At 43.1% G+C, this 22294-nt stretch overlaps 1 protein-coding gene across 2 annotated transcripts in view; it reads right to left on the bottom strand.

Moving 5' to 3' along the window:
- MID1 (midline 1) overlaps positions 1-12318 on the bottom strand; it is a 183177-nt gene extending 170859 nt beyond the window's left edge. For both annotated transcript variants that reach the window (XM_081221958.1, XM_081221959.1), the window contains exon 1: positions 12014-12318. The gene's annotated coding sequence lies outside the window, so the exon portion shown is untranslated. The remainder of the gene's footprint in view (positions 1-12013) is intronic.
- Positions 12319-22294: the final 9976 nt, after the last annotated feature.

Genomic DNA, 22294 nt, shown 5'->3' with positions numbered 1-22294 from the left:
GTTCTCCTCCTGTTGGTCTTGAACATAAAGCTCCAGTCTTCAATAAGGGTGATAGAGAACCACTACACCGTGCAGAAATATTAAAATCATTTTATCAATGATGCATCTTGACATTTTGCAATCTGAGAGGAAAAGTGGAAACCATTTCCTTAAAGACTTTCCAGGATCTTGAGTATTTCAAGTGGAAGCTCTTACTTCCTTGGAAAATGGTCACAATTCCAACATACTGAGTACTAACAACATAAGCATCCTCCCCAAATTAGACCCTCGATAGCAGGCTTTCAACACTTTGGAGGTTATCTTTACTTTATAAAGCTCAGCCTCTTGACATTCACTGGCTAGAGAGTAGAAGAGAAAGTGATAAACAGGCCTAGAAATCCAGACTCTCACAGGAATGTATGCTGTGAAGCAGCCCCACTTCCATTCACATAAAATCTTTACAATTAGCTACATTACTACAGGAGCCCCTTTTGCATTATTTCGAACATACTTGGGGAAAGGCAACAAGCTGTATCTCTTTGGTGAATGATTAGAGAGGTAGGTAGACTGAAAAATGAATGTCAAGAACAATGTGAAATGGAAGATGTAAACAGACATTGCACAAGAAAAGCAAATGGCCCTTAATATACTCAAAGTTGCTCAACATCACTCACAAGAGAAATGTACACAGCGATACCTCTTTTCATGTATCAGGTAGACAAAGATGTACACGGTGGACAATGCCCTGTCTTGGGGAGGCTCTGGGGAAGTGCTCACACACCCTGGGTAGGGAAATTTAGTTATTCATCAAAATTAGAAACTGCAATACACCCTTTGACCCAGCAATCTCACTCCTGGGGATTTACAACTCAGACACACATCTTCCACACAAACTGGCGAATGCACAAGGCTTTTCTATGTACATTGTTTTAATGGCAAAAGATTGGACACAACCAATGCGACCAGTAGGGAAAAGATCAAGTAAATTATGGTATACTCTCACTATGGAATGCTATGCAGTTGTTGAATAAAAAAAAAAAAAAGGACGGAGGGAAGCTCTTCGTGCACTATTACGAAAAGATCTCCAGGAAAAATTGTAATGTGAAAAAAAACACAGGTTGCAAATAGGGTATACCGAATGCCACTATTTATGTAAGATGAGGGAACTGTATTTGTTATCTGCCTATGACAATCAGAAAAAATTGCCGGGAGTCTGCCATCAACACCTAGAAAGAAATATCATCATAGGAGCCACAGAGTATATTTCACCACTTCGGGTAGCTTAGAAGTAACAGTGTTTGTATACCAATTAGGGATTCCAGAAATCTTCTGAACAAGTTTTTCTTCAAGATGCTAGCATTCAAATCAGCGTAGGGATCAGACATGGAAAACAATCCTCTGAGTTGACTGTTTCAATCAACTTTTGAAGCCCCCCGGGATCACAGTTAGGGCTTGTGTCTATCCCAATTACTTTCATACTGTTTCTTTAAATGATCCACAGCTAATCAGCAATTTACCTGGTTAAAATTCAGTTTGGGAGTGCTTTGAAGGGGACGCTCCCTTCTTAGGTTTTCTGCCTGCGGACAGAGGATTTGCAAAGGAGCTAACAACAAAGGGATTTAATCAGAAAACAAGAGCAAATGGTGGATTTTTGAAGAGGAACCACGAACACAGATTCTTGTGGGCTCTTGCCTGATTACATTTGTTAATAAGGCCAAAACGTGTGCACCAAAAACCGTTCAAGGTCTTTTGGCAGCAAATTATACTTGTAAATTTGATGTCAGATGATCACAGGAAGAACTCACACTCTTTGAAGATTTGAATTCATAAACGTATGAAAGAATTAAACGTTTTTTTCCTCTAGTGATAGAAAGTATTAAACGGCAGGGGAAAAATGTGCTTGAAATCAACTGAGGAAATAATTCATTTTGAAAATTATTCAATAAAAATGTTAAATAGGAAAAATATGTTGGGCCAGTTTTGACTGGATGAATAAACCAGAAATATGCAATGGACAAACTTAAGGATGACGGGCTGAGAAGTATCCCATCAACCTCCCCGTCTTATTTAATTTTTTTGTTATTCAACTATGCCACAGTAATCTGTTCCATCCCCGTAAGACAAAGAAAGGAACACTACTTCAGATCAGCAGAAAACTGGCCAGCCTCTTGGAGCCTTTAAGAGGGCAGTGGCTCCGGATCAAGGAGAAATGAATGTCTTTGAAGACTGCATCTTAGATTGTTTTGTTAATACATAAAATCCTCTCTCTTTAGCATGCAGAAGACTCATTTCAAAAGGAAAAGGCAAGTCCATGAGGATTAGTTTGGCTTCCTGGAGGTCAGAACTAAATACACAAAATGAATAAAATGATGCTGAAATAAACAAGAATGTGAAATTGTTCATCCACAGGAATGATGTAACGAATCCTGACATAATTTCCAAGCAGAGAAGCAAAACTAGGTCAAAGCACGTTGGCCTAACATAATAAGCATTTTTGCTCCCAGAATTTTACCATGTAGGTTGTGTCTGCAGGCATTAATGTCTTCTGTTATCAATGTTCGGGGCTGTCACAAACTATTCATATCTTATCACTCTTCGTTAGCTAAACCAAAACAATGTAGTTTACATGTGAACTATTCAATTCTGACAGCTGAAATGTTACAAAGGGGAAATGTTAAAAATATTCAGAAAGTGTCTCCTCCAGGCTAAGAAGTATTAAGCAATAAATATTCATTATTTAATAGTCTCCTATCGTGTTTTTCTCTACGCAGAAAGTCATACCTCTCTCAATCAATTATTAGGACTTTGTTTTCTTCTTTCACTCACAGCCATATGAAAAGGGCAGCCGCATCAACATCTCCTTAGAAATCCACTTTGAACACTGACCAAGGGAAAAAACCGTGTCACTCACTGGATAGCCAATTTTTCTATTCTGCTTTCCCCATAGGTTGACTGAAATAACTCACACTTCCTTCTCCCTTCTATTTGTTCCATTTCACTTTTCTGCCCTGTCTCCACCAAGCCCAGCTGATGAATTCGTAGAAAAAAGGTGTAAACATAATCCTCCTAGTTTTTACTCGACAAAGTAGCACAGAATCAAGTATAAGACTATTTGGTTTTTTTGGATAGTATTTTCTCCTAAGTGATACAGTCTTTCCTGATTCTTGATTCATTCTAAACCATCAACCTATTTGAAAATTGTGCTGGGATTTATTAGCACATTAAATTAGTACGTGACCCCAAAACATCCAAATTACACCTTACTAGAAGGCATGCAGTACAGTCAAAAGAGAATAAGATAAGGAATCTAGAAGACGACCCAGGTTCTAAATGTAAACTGCTCCCTGATGGAAGGTAAAGCATTCCCCTGTGCTAACGTTTTCAACCCACAAACGCTCAACTTTTAACCAGAACTTTTTGTCTGAATTCCTAACACAGCTCCTATAGGAGACTTGATCCTGTGTAGATTTCTAATATTTGGTGATGCCTTCCATTTATATTTCGCGTTATCTGGCCATCCATCTAGTTACTGGTAACTCAGCAGGGCACTCAACGAATTCCAGGTGCCCACAAACAGCTCCTTTGCTCTTAATTGCTTAGGGAAGATCACTTCAAAATACATGCAACTGAAGCCACACTTCACAACTGGACATATAACAAATAAGATAGTCTACCTCATGGACGCTTTGAAAATGTATTAGTCCTGGTGTCTCCATAAACCACTCAATGTCTCAGAAATTTCTATTTCATCTTTTTCACCGTAACTCTCAGATGGTCTGTCACACCCAGAAGCAGTGAAAATGCTTTGTCCGGCATATGGCTTGATTTTCACTGCAGAAAATGTGGCCGCCATCTGCATGGGGCAGAGTTTAAGACTTCAGTGTCCTTCCAGAAACAGACTCTCAGTTGCTGAGTGACCTTGGGCACGCCACTCATCTGGCAAAATAAACCCACTGCACATGGACCAAAGGCTAAAACATCAGGTTGGGCTCAGTGAGAACAAGCAGCAGATTCATCTTTGTTTTTAGGTTTTGAGCTGTTGGACAACATGTCCCATTTCTTAACCATTTCTGTAGTCCCATCAAGGAGTGTATAAGACAAGGTGCCTACCGAGCTCTGGGTTGTGGCCTCACCCAGAACACAACTGAGAGGACGAGATGGCTAAGCAACCGCCATCTAATTTTTCTCTAATGTCAATCTATTCAGTCCTTGCTCTTTCCCCAACCTTTCTAATGTCCTTTCTTCCTCATACCCCTCTGAGCTTAAAGCGCATTTTCCATTCTCTTTCCTGCCAAAATTCATCCAGCATCCACCTGAAAAATATTTGATTCTTCTTTAATTTTTTATTTATTTTTCATTGCAGGATCGTTGATTTACAATGTTGTGTTAGTTTCAGCTGTACAACAAAGTGATTGTTATACGTATACACATCTCTATTTTTTTCAGATTCTTTTCCCTTATAGGTCATTACAAAATATCGAGTATAGTTTCCTGTGCTATACAGTAGGATCTTGTTGGTTATCTATTTTATATACACTAGTGTGTTTATGTTAATCCCAAACTCCTAATTTATTCCTCTCCCCCGCTTCCCCTTTGATAACTATAAGTTTGTTTTCTATGTCTGTGGGTCTGTTTTGTATATAATTTCATCTGTATCATTTTTCTTAGATTCCACATATAAGTGGTATATGCTATTTGTCTTTGTCTGGCTGACTTCACTTAGTGTGATAATCTCTACGCCCATCCATGTTGCTGCAAATGGCAAAAAATATTGATTGATTCTTATTGGGTGTCAAGGCACTGTGCTTGGACTTGAGGTTTTCAAGGTAATTAAGACGTAACTCTTGTTCTTGAGTAACTGAGTCCGGAGACAGGCAGACAAACGCGTAACGGGAAATATATCCACCATTTAGGATACTTCTGTGGATAAGAGGAAGTTCCAGCTACATCCTTTCCATTTATTGTGATCCAAACAGACAGTGCTCAGCGTACAAAGACTGTACTTACAAGCAACCCAAACCCACAAATGCCACCAACTCCCCTCACTTGGTCCCCTGTGGTTCCCTGGCTGTCACTCACAAAGACCCCAGGGAGTCCAGAAGTTCGGTCAGGATGCTGAGAAAAGAACAAGTGAAGAGGTTCAACCCACTGGCAGACACACCAGCAAGTCCTGTCTGCCAAAGGCACAACCCTGCCCACAAATATTGTCCCTGAAAGGGCATTCGTGATTTCCGCAGCTCCAGGCTCTAGTGGCTGCTATTTCCCCAATTAAATGTTCGTCCTGAGGGTTAAAGGGCTGAGTCATGAGTTTTAGCGCATTCATATTGCTTCTCTCCCAACATCGGGTTGAGACTATTGTCTAGAAGAAACAGGAGTGTGGTTTGAAGGCGGGAGAGGGGAGGGTGGGAAGATGGGAAATTATGGGAACTCAATTCACTGTGTATTAGGATAGGCCTGGGAGAGACATCCCAGTGGGACCCAGAAGATACTAGAAGGGTGGAGAGACGTGAAAACTAGTGCAAACTTTTCCTATTTCAAATATTTGCAAGACTGGCCTGTTACCAAGAGTTTGGCAACCCCTTCTCCTTCTATGTTCCGTCCTGTATAACATGGAAGCATGTCCTCAAAATGCAGAACTTAATCAAATTGGTTTTTTTTTCCGTTATTTTATTATTATTATATTTTTTTTGCGGTACGCAGGCCTCTCACTGTTGTGGCCTCTCCCGCTGCGGAGCACAGGCTCCGGACGCACAGGCTCAGTGGCCATGGCTCACGGGCCCAGCCGCTCCGTGGCATGTGGGATCTTCCCGGACCGGGGCACGAACCCGTGTCCCCTGCATCGGCAGGCGGACTCTCAAGCACTGCACCACCACGGAAGCCCCAGATTGGTTATTTTTTTAAATAGTGTTTTAGTCTCAATCATTGCACCACTTCTCACTGGAAAATGTTCTGGGTTTCAAACAACAAACTCTTAGAGCATAAGCATTCCTAGACTGGGGACTGCCAATGAGTTATTTTTTTCTATTGAGAAAAATTAATTGACTATTTACTAATTATGGTAAATTTATTTAAACTAGGAATTCATAAATTCCTACAAATGGATATGTGGGTAAAAATTAACTAAATTTCACAATTACAAATCACTTCTCAAGTCTCAGTTCAGGAAAGTTTTGGCTACCATCAATTCATTAAGCAGGTTCTTATCCATATAAATATAGCTGCAGGGACTGTATCAGAATCATGTTTGCAGCCCCAAGGTGGCCTGACGTATAATAATCATTTAGAGTAGTTTTACTGAATTAACTAAGGAATATACTCATTCTGTAAGTAGTCAGTAAATGTCCTTGAATGATATAAGAAATGAAGGAGAGCCTTTGTATTATTTCTCCTTTTTGACTATTTCATCATAAATATTTGACTGTATGTAAAAATCTACTACTAATGATCAGCACCTCTTCCTTTTTTTTTTTTTGGTTGCCGTTTTTACTTAGAATTCTCTTTCATAGCACAAAGCACGTAAGTTCTTAGAGTTTTGTTCTGTTTTGTTTTGCTTTAAAGGAAAGTCCCTTCTAAGCATTTTTTTTTCAGTGCCTCAATTTTCTCACCTCCTTAACGCCACGTGACCTTCTGTAGGCCATTAACTAGCCTGCTCTGTGTCAATGGACTATCTTCCTCTGGCAGGGAAAAAAGATCTTGTGGATCTGGAAGACTCCCTAATATTTTGTCCTTTGATTTAAAGGAATTTCTAGAACCTGCCAGTTCATAAAGCTAGGCAAACAATCTTCTACAACAGAACCCCTGAGATGAGTTTCATGTGAAATAAAAGGAGTTAGTAATGAGGCAGAAAGCATCCTGTCGATAAACTGTCCCATATCTTAATGGAGATTAGATTCCTGTTTGACCTGGCTTTGGAGCCCTTTCTTTAATCTCAGTGTATTTGATATTCTCTTCCTTGAATGAACTCCGTTTCACTGTGGCTTTGGTCACAAGATTAAAGAATCACTAACTAATTGTTCCAAATAAGCAGAGCAATTCTCTCTGATTCTGATCCCGGCTCCCAGCAGAGGCGTCCACCGCCTGGCCTTCCATCATAGACACTTCAAGCCTGACCTCTGCAGGTGGATAATTGAAATGCACACTGCCCAAGCAGATCTGGGTATTTCTCTTTAAAATCCCACCAAGTTCTGAAAACACAAACATTCCTATGTGCAACAGGGAAACTGATATAATATGTTGGACTTCCCTTTTGTTTTATAAGTGGCTTTTTGAAAGTAGCAACCTCTTGTTTGAAAAGCATTTAAATTACATCTGCAACATACGCTGGTCGTGGTTAGCCATTAATTCTTTTTGCCTACTGAGAAAAATCCAAATGATTTGGATGAACTATGATCCTCAAACCATGCAGGCTTAAAAGTGCCCTGATCAGCCCCACCTTTTTCTAATCAAACAAATTACTCTTTGTCCAGTGACCAAATCCCCCTCTTTCACCAATGCACAGCCCAGGTTGCCATAGTTACCTTGGATGTCTATTTACTACACGGGATCAAAGCCAGGAGACATAAACATACACACGTAGCCTTAAAACTTGCTGGAATGTCTGAGGATAACATGCAACTACCAATTAAAGGATTTGCTCGCGGCCTACGTGGTCCCAAGGCAAGCAAACTATGAGTACAGGTCATAAGGAATGGCAAGGAAAAGCCAACTTGAAAAAACGATTTCCACACGACCAGTAAAGATCTTTAATCTGACAGTAAGTCACGATTATAACATTCCCTGCCAAGGAGACACAGTAGGGAAGAAATGAAAATTCTAATGTGTGTTGAAGATACTGGACCTCCAAACCATGTGCAAAAACTTAAACCCCGTGCTATGCAGCAGCTTCCCAGTAGCCATCCATTTTACATTTGGTAGTGTATGTACGTCAGTGCTACTCTCTCTCACGTCGTCCCAACCTCCCCTTCCCCCGCTGTGTCCTCAAGTCCGTTCTCTACATCTGCGTCTTTATTCCTGCCCTGCCACTAGGTTCATCAGTACCAGTTTTTTTAGATTCCATATATGTGCGTTAGCATACGGTATTTGTTTTTCTCTTTCTGACATCAGCTTGTTCCTTTATGATGACCTAGAGGGGTGGGATAGGGAGGGAGGCTCAAGAGGGAGGGGACATGGGGACATATGTATACATATAACTGACTCATTTTGTTGTACAGCAGAAACACTATATTGTAAAGCAATTATACTCCAATAAAGATATTAAAAAATAAAACCAAACCAAACCAAAAAAACTTAAAACCCTACAATGTCTGGTGAAATGTCCGGTTAGTTTCAGTATCTTTCTAGTTGGTGTCATAAAAGCTGCCTCATCTCAGTGTTGGGACAAATGAGAACAGAAATGCCTTTTACACTTTTACACGCTTGACTTTCAAATGAAGGAAAACATAAAACATACTTGGAACACCATATGCTGGTTACAGAAGACGAAAAGGGAAGCTGTAAGAGAGCTCCCTTCTAATCCCTAGATTCCCTGTTGATTCTGAGCCTGTACAAGTAGCCTGTCTTTCTGGGTGGGTAGTATTCATCTCGGACTTGTACCTAATTTGCTGTGTATCTCTAGACTTCAACTTTCTCTGCCTTCACCTCACCAGTTGTTCAACGAAGATCAAAATGCCACCTCATTCTCTCCTGGGGACGTGGCAGAGAATAAATAGATCATGCTCGTAAAGGACTTTCTAATCCTCAAAGGAAAAATGACTACAAAGACTTTCATGATTAAACCAGATGGCCTTGGGCATTTTAATTCCAATCTGAAGAATGCAAAACGGGCTGCATCAAACTGAGTCACAGCTTCTTCGTAACAGCAACATCCTAGCCTTGTAAGAATTCAGCAGCTGCTTAAAGCGCTGGCTCACCGCCTTATTCTTTGCCTTCATGCTCTAAGGCGACTGCAAGGATGTTTCAATCCATCAGAAATAGAGTGAGTACCCTCTTCTCTTGGAGTGTTTTTTAAAATCATCAGGATATTAAAAACACAAACTATATCTGGTAGGCAATTTTGTCTGAAGAACCTGATTTTTTTTTTTCCGGCGTGAGAAAAGAATTATTTGTTCTCATTTGTATAGACAATGGGGGGCGTGCTATTTGAGGATATTTGCAGTTGTGGGAATGCCACAGGCAAACCTGTTGTTTTTGGCTGGGCTGCTAGAACAGGTGGCCATGCCTTTCCTTTTGCCTGGGAACACAGCAAATTCCTTCTCAAGGAAGTTTCAGAAGTTTCCCATTTATGATCAGAGGGCATAGAAAGGTTGGCACACGCTTTAAAATTACTTCCTGATAAAGGCAAATAGGGTTCAGCCTTTTCTTCTGGCCTAACTCAGCGTGACCTTAGGAACACTCAAAGAATACTATCCCTCTGCACCATTCTTTTGCCGCCAACCTAGCAGAAGGCAAAACCCCTCTGAACCTCATCGCCGGCCAGGCAGCTTTCTAATTCTGCTGGCCATTTCTGGCTACCCGCTGTGGCTAGTCAGGGGCGGGGGTCTCTCGGCTGCCACGCCATTGTTCAGCATTTGTGCAGCCCTAGGGACGGATCACTCCTCAGCGAAGAGATTGGATTTCACTGCTGAGCTGATGACACATGGACCCGTTTGATAGTTAACCCTGCAAATCCAGCTGGGGCTGCCGGGCTGAGATGACAAATTGGCTGGTAGGTGCAATTCACCCCACCTGGATGCAAGTTTTCCCCCAAGAGAAACTCAAATCAAGTTAGGATTAATCCAAGTCAATAACTCCAGCATCTCCTTCCCCTCCACATTCTTGTTCTGGCTGTTGCCGAACAACGTGTCAGATTCCTGAAACGCTGGACTGCCTAGATTCTTTGGATGGGCCATGACTCTTCCCCCCTCCTTTTTTTCCCCACCTCCCATCCCACCCCTAGCCCACCCTCTTTTCAAGGACTGCACAGGCCAAAAACTTTTTGGACATACAGAGTTGTGGGATGAAAAGCTGCTGGGAATGCCCTGGTGGCGCAGGGGTTAAGAATCCGCCTGCTAATCCAAGGAACACGGGTTCGAGCCCTGGTCCGGGAAGACCCCACAAGCCGCGGAGCAACTAAGCCTGTGCGCGCGGCTCTAGAGCCCGTGGGCCACAACTACTGAGCCCACGTGCCACAACTACCGAAGCCCGCGCGCCTAGAGCCCGCGCTCCGCAGCAAGAGAAGCCCACGCACCCCAACGAAGAGTAGCCCCCCCTCGCCGCAATGAGAGAAAGCCCGCACGCAGCAACGAAGACCCAACACAGCCAAAAATAAATAAGTAAATAAATAAATTTATATTAAAAAATAAAGCTGCCCATTCATTAAATGACTAAGGAGTTACTCCATGTGTACCCTTAAAACTTCATTACCGGGCTGAATTCCAATTCACACGAATGCCAGAAGGAGCCAGGCATGGGAAAAATCATGCCAAGCTCGGGACAGCACGCCTCTGGCATCAAGCACAGGGAGTGCCTCCATTCCAGAGGAATCGTGTGGGAACAGAGATTCTGAAAAGTGAGCTCAGACACCACCGAGAGGACAGGTGGCTCCGCACTGGATCAAATGACTTCTTTGTTCCAGCCAAGGACCTTTGTCAAAAATGTTCTGCGTTCCTCTTTTTCCTTTTGCTAAATCCTTTCCATTTAGGCTTCTCGCTTCTTTTCCCCATCCCATCGGATTGCTCGGAAAAAGAATGGGGTCAGACCATGAGTTTGCAGAACTTGAAACTGGTCGGCAGCCCAGTCTCCAGCAAGGCAAGAGCAAGTCACTGGAAACACACACAGCACTTGCCGGTCTAAGCGTGCTTTTCTGCGCTCACTGCCACTTGCCAAGCACACTTGCTTAGCGAGCAGGTGAAGAGGCAAGAAGGCAGAGGGTCTTTTCAAAACCTGAGCGTACGGTGAGGGCTCTGCTTCACCGCCCCCCCCCCAGGCTGCAGGAAACGGACAGAAAGTTCTAACCCCCTCGCCCCAGCCCCTACACGGAAAGTTTGCTTCCTATGCAAATCATTTCCCCCAAATCGCACAGGGTGGCCAGCACCCAACCCACTTAGAAGAAAAAAGTGCAGAGCTTGCCTGGTGGTAATATGGATGCTAACTTTTCCCACCCACATTTACTAAGAGCTGGCCAGAACAATATCGCTCCTCTTGGAATTCTCTGCCCTTGCCAGCCTACTAGCATGTTTTTCCAGTCTTTCAGCCCTTTCTATGAGCACTGATCTTGATACTGAAATATTGACATAAGATTCTTCTATGACTTTGGTTGAGTTATAACTCACACCCTTTTCTTGGCTTGGTACACTCGCTTCTTTCTTTTCTTCCTGGCAAAACTATAAACCTCGGCCTGGGCTGATAAGGCATTTTATCACCATGCCCCGCAGCCACAGAAGCAGCTGCTGGTTTAGAAGTCTTTTCAAAGACTCATGGAAGTCATCCCCGAGCCGTTTCTCAGCTCACTACTTTCAGGGCTGTCTTCTCGCGTCCAGAAGCAATAACAGTTTCAAAACTGCTAGAACATAAAAACAAATCTGCATTTTTCTGGAAGGACTCTCTGTACTCATTTCGGGCTGGTTCCGCCTTCTCAGCCATAAACACAGTAAGTGCTCAGGAGGGGAAGCCAAAATGAGATATGAGGCCCCGTGTAATTGTTTTTCAGGATATTCAGTTGTCTTTATTCTCACCAAAAGCACAGGAGAGAGGGCTCAGAGCTCGAGATACATCCTGAACAATAACTTCCAGCCGCTGCAAACTGGAATTGATTTACATATTCTAAGAACCGCTCTTAAGCCCTTTACAATGACTGCCTGACATCACCAATTCCCATGGAGAGAGGTGGAGGGAACCTCAGGAAATCTGCTCCTTGGGTTCCTTTAGGAAAATGCAGCCCCGTCTTTCCGCCAAATGGAAGGACTGGGCCAGGCATCTGCTCATCCGGAGTCACATCCCAGGGGTCCCAAGCGGCGCCCTCCCTCTCCACCCACCCGTGCAGCCCCCCGGAGCTCACCTGCCTCATGTTTAGACTTCCATCACCCATCCGGCAGGGAGCGAGCCGCCTCGAAGCCCACGCAGCGGTCTTCCAGGGGGAAACACCAAACCCAACAGAAGCCCGCAAGACAAAAGCAACTCAGCGAGATCCCCCGGCAGCTGGGAGCACGTTTTCTTCCTCTTTTTCTTTGATCTGTTGCTACACGCACTCTGCCCAAGACAACGTCAAGTTTCTCAAGCTTTGCTTCCTAGCCTATGAAAAGTCGGGCGCAGGGAAGCGACGACCGCCTGGCTCTTATTTCAAATCGGGTCTCAGAGACGTCGTAGGTGGCTGGCTGGGGCCCCGGAGGAGTCTCGCCAATCAGGAGGAGGGGGTGGGCCCTGGGAGCCGGAGGGGCTGTCTCCGCGAGGATTGGAGAGCTTTCAGGATTGCAAGGATTGGAAGCAGCTGGAGACAGCCTCCGAGCTGAGCTCCCGAAGTACAAGATGCGTTCTATTCTTATCTCACAGCTCTGGGTCTGCTCAAAGCTTAACTAGCTTAAGGCCTGGCCTTTTAAGAGCTCCCTAAAAGCACGCAAGCATTTGGAAGGGGGCAGAATCAGCCAGAAAAGTGCACACTCAGGGGTCAGACGGATTCTGAAAAGGGAATCGTGCCCCAAACACTGGGGAGGAAACCAAATTGTTACTCAGAACACCTGAACCGAAACCGGCACTCAGAGGAGGAGGGTGTCGCCCACCTGATTTCCATATAGATGAACTGGATAGCCATCTAAGAAACACAGATCTTAACGGGAACGTGCACACAAATCTGAAACACGGCAAATGAGCAAGAATCTTTATCTAGTGACGGCCCGAGGCACAATTTTAAATAAAATTGTTATAAATAAAAAACAGGCACTGATGTTTGGTTAAGAAGAAAAAAATTTTAAAGAAGTGTGTCTACCTTTCACTAAGGTTCACCTTACCTACAAGGTTGATCTGGTGAACTTATTAAAAGGGACGAACTGGACATCCTCTCAGCTGGATGGGAGGACAGCTAGCTGGCTTCTTAGCAAACTTAAACCCACACTTAAAAAGCTTTTCCAGGGCTTCCCTGGTGGCGCATGGTTAAGAATCCGCCTGCCAATGCAGGGGACACGGGTTCGAGCCCTGGTCCGGGAAGATCCCACAAGCCGCGGAGCAACTAAGCCCCTGAGCCACAACTACTGAGCCTGTCCTCTAGAGCCCATGAGCCACAACTACTGAGCCCGCAAGCCACAACTACTAAAGCCCACCCGCCTAGAGCCCATGCTCTGCAACAAGTGAAGCCACTGCAATGAGAAGCCCATGCCCCGCAACGAAGAGTAGCCCCCTGCTCACCCCAACTGGAGAAAACCCACACAAAGCAACGAAGACCCAACACAGCCAAAAAAAAAAAAAACAAACACAAAGCATTTCCAAAGTTTGCTTTCTTAGTTTCCTATAAACAGTACCTCTTTTCAACTCTTAACCAATATGATCTATGGGAACCTGCCTTTTGGGTGGCAAAAAAGTGCAAGCTGAGCAAAGACTACTTTGTGTAGCACCAGTGATACAGCTTTTTCCCAAAAAAGTGGCCAAAATTTTGTGAGAATAATTCAAGAAAGAAAAAATTTTCGTATCAGAGAGGGGAAAACAACCCAACTTAGCAAATAATGAACGGGCAGCTTCAGGTGTGTCATCTGTATGGGTTCAATAGATGTCAGCTGTGCCCAGTGCTGTGAAAACTTGGCAGCCCAGTATCTGGACCTGGAGGTCTGTGACCCCGTTCCAGATGCACCCCCCGCTACCTTAGCAAGTTAAGGGACCACCTAGTGACACAAGCTGACTTCAGTCCTCCTCCTGTATTTACTACAGAGCCCTTGATTATGACCTAGACCAGGGTTTCTCAACCTCAGCACTACTGACATTTGGGGTGAAATCATTCTCTGTGGTGGGCACTGTGCTGTGCACTGTGGGGTGCTTAGCAGCATCCCTGGCCTCAGCCCACCAGATGCCAGGAGCCCTTTCACAGTCATGACAATCCATAATATCTCCAGACATCACCAAGGGCAAAATCGTACCCAGTTGAGAACCACTGATGTACCCGCCTTTGAAATACTGGTTCTCAAACTTAACTGTGCAAAGAAACCTCTGAGGACATTGTGAAAAATACCAATCCCTGGGCCTCTTACTCCAAGGGAATCTTATCAGTAGGTCTGAGGAGGAGCCTGGGAATCTGCATTTTATTCCAGTGCCAAAGGACGCTGATTCACTTCAAGAAATACTGTACCTATTCCTGCCCTAGCTATGCCCTCAGCCCCAGGACACAGGAAACTACCCAGGGTTGCTGCCATTACATATCACTGGAGTTCAATCCCAAGGCATATCTATTTATCACCTTCAACAGAAGCTTCTCACGATTGCATTTGCCTTCAGCTGTCATCACCTCCAAGGCAAATATGAGCTGGGATTTCCTCCTGCAATCTCTGTGCCCTGTCAAAGTTTCATCCATCTTTCTTCTCCTTTGGCCCGTTCCCACCCCATCCTACAAGGTCAAAATGTCACCACTCTTTTATGGCTTCCCCAAACGCCCCAAGACAAAGTAATCCCTTCTCTCCTCTCTACAGTTTACAGACACTGAGTGATGTGCTCGTAAATGTTTCACAACCAGCTCAAAAACAAAAAAAAAGCCAAGATTTGTTGTAGCCTTTGCCCATTTCCACAGTGTTAACAGTCCCTTGTTTCCCGCAGTAAGGACCCTAAACACAGAGGTGGGAAGAGCTGTGCTGAGCCAGGAGATGGTAAGCACCAGCTTGAGCAAACCGTGATACATCTCTGCTGTTTCACGTCTAAGTTGTACCGTAACCTTCTATTCTTCAATTTGTCTCTCTTAGCAAACTATAAAACTCTCGACAGCAAGAATGGCATCCTATTCATCTTTGTAACCCAGCCAACTTCATCGTACCTACGCGCCCACAGCGCAGGAGGAAGTCAACAAACATGTGTGGAAAGAGAACGAAAGGCTTCTCTGAGAAAGGGACACCAATGTGACTGCGGCCAATGCCATGTTATGGAAGGGAGAAGAATCTCTTGGGAAATTAAACTATTAAAGTTACATTTTTACCATAATTTAATATCTATTCTGTACTTATGACAACAATAAGCATAATGCCATCTTTATCCTAATACTCCCACATCCAAGGTCAGAGTGCAAGAGAAGAGACCAGCCTCCTAAAACAGAACCTTACCTTTACCTTCATGGACGTATTTGTGAGACGGTCTATTTTCTACGTTTTCATATGAAGGCATCACACACTTCTGAATCTACATAATCTTATCAGCTATACATGACAAGATCTCTAAGAGGAATCTTATCAGCTATAGATGACAAGATCTCTAGGAGGAATACATATATGATCATCTCTGGGAGGTGCATGAAAGGGCAGTTCCCCTGGTAAGAGATACAGTGATGGATTGACGGGTCTCTCTCCCATCTTCTCATTATGCATAAGGGCAGGAATGCCTACGGTGGGGTTATTAACAAACACTACTTATGAGTACCTACTCATATCTACTACATATGAGTATGAGCGAAGCATTTTGCCAGGCACTTTACAAATATGCACCATTTCATCTGCACCAAAATACCAAAACATAGACGTCACCACTATCAGGCTAAGAATGAACACACAGGATCGTTGAGGCAAAGAACCCAAGGTCTGATAGTTATCAATTGCTGTACTAGGAATTAAACTTACGTGTTTGGGATGAGAATTACTCTGCTTTTTGTTATAAAATATGCTGCCTCCAGAAATGATTCCTAAAACTCTTAAGAAGGGGCTTCCCTGGTGGCGCAGTGGTTAAGAATCCACCGGCCAATGCAGGTGACATGGGTTGGAGCCCTGGTCTGGGAAGATCCCACATGCCATGGAGCAACTAAGCCCATGCACCACAACTACTAAGCCTGTGCTCTAGAGCCCGTGAGCCACAACGACTGAAGCCCGTGTGCCCAGAGCCCATGCTCCGCAAAAAGACAAGCCACTGCAACAAGAAGCCTGCACACAACAACAAAAGAGTAGCCCCCGCTCGCCGCAACTAGAGAAAGCCCATGCACAGCAACGAAGACCCAACACAGCCAAAAATAAATAAATAAATAAATAAATAAATAATTTTTAAAAACTCTTAAGGGAACAATGTAAATAAATGAAGTCTACTTTTTCATTTACAAATAACCATAGTTTTTCAACATTTCTAATTCAATAAATGGCCCTTTAGGGGTTGTCCATTAAGTGAGGATTAGATCCACTTATTGGAAACAGCGTAAGCAAGTAAACTGAAGCAAGTAAAGAAACGTGCTTCAGGGGCTTCCCTGGTGGCGCAGTGGTTGAGAGTCCGCCTGCCGATGCAGGGGACGCGGGTTTGTGCCCTGGTCCGGGAAGATCCCACGTGCCGCGGAGCGGCTGGGCCCGTGAGCCATGGCCGCTGAGCCTGCGCGTCCGGAGCCTGTGCTCCGCGACGGGAGAGGCCACAGCAGTGAGAGGCCCGCGTACCACAAAAAAAAAAAAAAAGAAAAAAAAAGAAACGTGCTTCACCAAAGGTTCGGATGTTCTGTTCCCTGGTCTGTGATTAACAGCATTTGCAAATGTCAGCTGAAGGGATGTGGTAGTCTTGGCAAATCTTTCTTAAGACAGCAGCTGAGGTGATGATCCTGTGTAGTTAAGTGCAGGTTTGGTTATAAACAGACCTCCACAGCAAACATAACATGGGTTCCTGGGCCAGTGGTCTTGGACAGGCCCTACTGGACGTGGATGGACACTGGGATGACACCTGAGAGGACAATTAGCAGTACCTGTACTACCTCTTTCGGTGTTCTGTTAGGTCAAAGCATATGGGATTATGTGTAGATAAAAAATGGTTGACTATTAGTAACTTCCTATAGTTTACTGAAATATGTATCAGGACACATCATCAAAAGTCAATGAAGGGCTTCCCTGGTGGCGCAGTGGTTGGGAGTCTGCCTGCCGATGCGGGGGACACGGGTTCATGCCCCAGCCCGGGAAGATCCCACATGTCGCAGAGCGGCTGGGCCCGTGAGCCATGGCCGCTGAGCCTGCGCGTCCGGAGCCTGTGCTCCGCAACGGGAGAGGCCACAACAGTGAGAGGCCCGCATACCACACACAAAAAAAAAAGCCAATGAAAACCAAGCTGAAGTTGCCTACTCAGCCACCTGGAAAATGCCTGCTGCAAGGGCACAGTCTTGAGGGGCAATGAAAAGACATTTTATTCTCCCTCAGAAGTTCCAGAAATCCAGGTGTTTTATGCTTATGGCAGCCATGGAAAATTTGAGGTGATTAGTGTAGGTGATTTAAGTGGACAAGGACATGAGTCCCTACTTAGGAAAAACAAAAAGAAAAGAAAGAAAATCCCACCTACAGTTCTTATAGGATGTCATAAAAAAGAAACAAGTTTCTACTCACTGAGTACCAGTACTCATTCAGTGAGTTTCTTTCAGTCGGTTAACCAAAGCAATGTGGCATACTACAAGCATGGGTTGCAAGTACGATTTGGAGTCCATTTTTGATGTTAATGTGGCCACAAAACTGGCTGATAGATGTCACGTAAACCAAATTACATCTCTAAGCCCAAGGTTTTTCAGGGGACAGTTGGGCAAATTAGGGACTGAATATTCACGTCCCTCCCCAGATTCATATGTTGAAATCCTAACCCCCAATATGATGGTGTTAGAAGGTGGTATCTCTGGGAGGTGATCAGGTCATGAGGGTGGAGCCCCCATGCATGGGATTAGTACCCTTGTAAAAGAGACCCCAGAGAGCCGTCTTGCCCCTTCTGCTACCTAAGGACACAGAAAGAGGATGGCCGTCTGCAGCAGGAAGTAGGCTTTCACCACACCCAGAATCTGTCAGAACCTTGATCTTGGAACCCCTGGCCTCTAGAACTGTGAGAAATATATTTCTGTTGTTTATAAGCCACCCAGTCTATGGTACTTTGTTACAGCAGCTCAAATGGACTAAGACAAATGAAATCATATATGGGGAAGTCTTTTGCAACTATTGCTTACTGTATGAATTTGGATGACAGACTCTGGAAAGAAGGGAAGAAATGTGTGGATACAGAAACAGAACAAATAGACAGACCATGAGGAAACTTTAAGGAGAATATATCCTAAAGGGCAGACTTTCAGACAGGACAGGGCTGACTAGTCATCAGGGCTCAATTTTAAATAAACTGAGCTTGACATTTCATCACGTGAAAATTAAGGAGTTAAAACAATCATGTTACCTTAAATTTTAACTATAACTTACCATTTAATAATTCTATGCTTTTAGAGGTGAAATATTTTGACATTGTTTAGTTTTTGTTGATTAACTATGGCAATCCTTCGTTATTTTCCTCTTAACGATCTGATAAAGGTTTATGCGTGAATTTAGCAATGGCTTTTGTGTAATTCCCCTACTGTCAAAAATTCTCTACACTCCCAATTGAACCTTCTGCTTCATGTCAACTTAATAATATCTTACTTCTCAAGAGTAATTCTTCAATTTCTGAATCATCTACTTTTTTTTACTATAATCTTACATTTAAATTTATAAGAGAAAAATTATTATAATAATTTATCTTTTACTTGTCTTATTAACCACTTTTCTAGATTCTGAGGTCATTGAGGCCTTTATCAGTCCGGGTTCTTTAGAGAATCAAAACCAATGGCATATTTAACATATCTATTGAAATGTATTACAAGGACTTGACTTACGTGATTATGAGTACTGGTACGTCTGACATCCATAGGGCAGGTGGATAGGAGCTCATTCTATAGTTATCAGGCAAAATTTCTTCTTCCTCAGGGAAACCTCAGTTTTGCTCTTCAGCTGAATGGACAAACCCACCAACACTATCAAAGATAATCTCCTTTACTTAAAGTCAACCGACTATAGATGTTAACCACATCTACAGAATACCTTCACAGCAACACCTAGATTGGAGTTTGATTGAATAACTGTACTATAGCCTAGCCAAGGGACTGTTGTATGTCCCTTCTAACAAGTAGCACAGACGATACGATCAATCAGTCAATAAAAAATGTTCACTGAATTGTTGTGAATAATAGTAATAATAATAATAATTTTAAAACCTCCACTAGTAGAAGTTTCTCTTCTTTCTAAATAATGAAACTTTGCTAATAGATTTATTATACACTTATCAACTGCAACACTAGAAGGTAGGAGCTATAAAGTTTTGAGATAAAATATGATCTTGGGCTTCCCTGGTGGCGCAGTGGTTGAGAATCCGCCTGCCGATGCAGGGGACAGGGGTTCGTGCCCCGGTCCGGGAAGATCCCACGTGCCGTGGAGCGGCTGGGCCCGTGAGCCATGGCCACTGAGCCTGCGCTTCCCAAGCCTGTGCTCCACAACAGCGAGAGGCCCGCGTACCGCCAAAAAAAAAAAAAAAAAAAAGATCTCTAACTGATAATTGTATACCAAGTCACACAATTTATCAAATAGCAGGATAAAATGCAATTATTTTCATACAAAGACTCAACATTTTTGCATCCCATGTATTCTTTCATTGGAATCCACTGAAAGATGTGTTTTAGCAAAAGGAGGGAATTAACCAAGAAAGATAAGACAATGGGAGTCAGAAAACAGAGAAACCAACACAAAGACAAAAAAGTCCAAGAGGATAGATGCAGCAGTCTTAGAAAGGCCCGAGGCTAAGTTGTACCAGGAGGATGGAGGCTTCCTGGAGGTGGGTCACCAGGGAACAAAATGATACTGAGAGATCACATTTGAGAATGAACAGATATACATAAATATAAGCAAAAGGTGAGGCCATCATTAACTCCAGGAAAAACAAAAGAATGCACAAAAAAGGAAGCATAGCATAGCATACTACTGTGGCAGAGACTACGGGTGTTTATTTGGGGGCAGAAATGTGTTCAGCTGAAGAACATTTCCCAGCCTCCCTTGCAGGTACGGGTGGTCATGTGAAGCTATTATGACCTATGGAATTTTAATAGAAGCTGCTGTGTAAGGCTTCTGGGAAAGCCCTTTAAAGGAGACACAGACCGTATGCCCTTTGCCCTTCCCAGACTTCCTCACCAGGAATACGATCGCAATGCCTGATGTAGTGGGACAATTCTGTCGCCATGAGGATGCAATACATGGTAAACCCGGAAAACAGGAAAGGTAGAAGGATCTTAGATTGCTGATGACATCTTGGAGTCTCCTAATGAGCCCTTAACTTCACGTTTTGTGAGAAAAAATAAACTGCTAATTTGTTTGAGCTAATGTTTTGGAATTTGTGTTACTAGATGAACACAATTCCTAACCGAAATGATTATATTAAGAGGAAGTGGGGTGGGGATGTGTAAGAGAGGTAATTCCTTTTTGATAGATGTAGGATGTTAAAGATAATGTCTAAAGTTCATAAACCAAGAAATAGTAGTAAAAGCACATTATGGAAAATATGAAAGTACATACCAGAGGAAATTTTACAAGTTGAAAGTGATTACTCCTAGAATGGAGTGGGATGGGGTAGGAATAGCTATTCTTCATTACATGTCTTTAGTATATCTGTACTTTGAACATGTATTACTTTGATAAAAATTAAACTAGGGGCTTCCCTGGTGGCGCATTGGTTGAGAATCCACCTGCCAATGCAGGGGACACGGGTTCGAGCCCTGGTCTGGGAAGATCCCACATGCTGCGGGGCAACTTAGCCCGTGCACCACAACTACTGAGCCTGTGCTCTAGAGCCTGTGAGCCACAACTACTGAGCCTGTGTGCTGCAACTACTGAAGCCCACGTGCCTAGAGCCCGTTTTCCGCAACAAGAGAAGCCACAGCAATGAGAAGCCCGTGCACCACAACAAAGAGTAGCCCCCACTCGCCTCAACTAGAGAAAGCCTGCGTGCAGCAACGAAGACCCAACGCAGACAAAAATAAATAAAATAAATTAAAAAAAATTAAACTAATTAAAAAGAAACAAAAAGATATTCGCTGGTTATCAACTCAATTTCCTGTCCTCAAATTCACTTCCTGTAAACTAGCAATATTTTATGATTATCTAGCCCACAGTAGACCAAAGAGTCAGAGTGAAGCTTTAGAGAAGTTACACGCCTGATGGCCCATTCTGAACCCGAAGTGCAATGTCACCGCCTCATGCACATATGATCTGATTGGCATTTCTTCTCTCTCCCACCACAGATTTAACATACTCAGAGTTTATGACTGATTTGCCATGTGTAGTGAGGAACACATATATGAGTCCTGATCCAAACTGTTTTCAACAAACCTTCTTCTAGATCTCCAGGAATGAAGATTCTACAAACCAGATGTCTTAATAATTCATTAGACTAATCAAAACCCCCATTTTCTTCTTACTTCAAATTGGCATCATTCTTGATTTAAATCCTTTTTGGGGGGGCTTAAGTATGGCTAGGAATAGCTGGTTACTGTTCTTCATATTATTACCATTTTACTCTTTATCCTTATTCTTTTATCGCTCTGACTTTTCTTATATATGAACATGATTTCTTACTTTTATCATATATGAAGAGGATTAGTCTCCCAAACCTTTAACATTTTAATGCCCGAAGCTGATTTTTAAATTAGACATAAAGATTAAAAAGAAGTAACTTTTGTGAATCAGAGCTCAGTTTGCATATGTTAGAAACAAGCTAATCAGGCTGGTTCATTGATAATTACATGGACAGAAGGTGAACAGAAATTTTAATCAAAAGAAGCTCCGAACAGGACTTGAGCTCCTTGCTTGTAAAAAGACAATACTTTATCCCTTAGATTGGCACTTCTCAGATGCACAGAATGATCGCTGAAATTGCTGTATTTTTTGCTGATTGATGAAAACCCTCTCCCACTTCACATGTAATATCAATACTTGCTTTAGGATGGCTTTAAGATGGTAAAGATAAAAACTACTTAAGGATCATGGTTTACATGTCTCTTTCCTTTGCTAGACACAGATCAGGGGTATGTTTTACTCTTTTTTTTAAGAGCCAAGGAAATAATATTTGCCCTTATTTCCTTATGACTAGACAGCTCATCATGAGCTTTTCCTCTGCTGGAAACCACTATGAAAAGTCACACGTACTGAGGTAGGCTTTCCTATACTAGTCCCCTGATGCAAGCTAAACGTATAGAGTTGTGGCAAGGAAACAAAAGCAGACGGTGAACACTAGTGCCTTAGCTTTCTCCATATTTATTAAAGAGTCCTAAATGTCTGAGAAACTGCATTCAAACGAGGCTTCATTGTACTTCTCCTTT

The sequence above is a fragment of the Mesoplodon bidens genome (genome assembly GCF_964165515.1).
Source record: "Mesoplodon bidens genome assembly, chromosome: X".
In the NCBI taxonomy this organism is placed as follows: Eukaryota; Metazoa; Chordata; class Mammalia; order Artiodactyla; family Ziphiidae; genus Mesoplodon; species Mesoplodon bidens.
The sequence above is the reverse complement of the archived record's forward strand: the minus strand, read 5'-3'. Positions and strand labels throughout refer to the sequence as shown.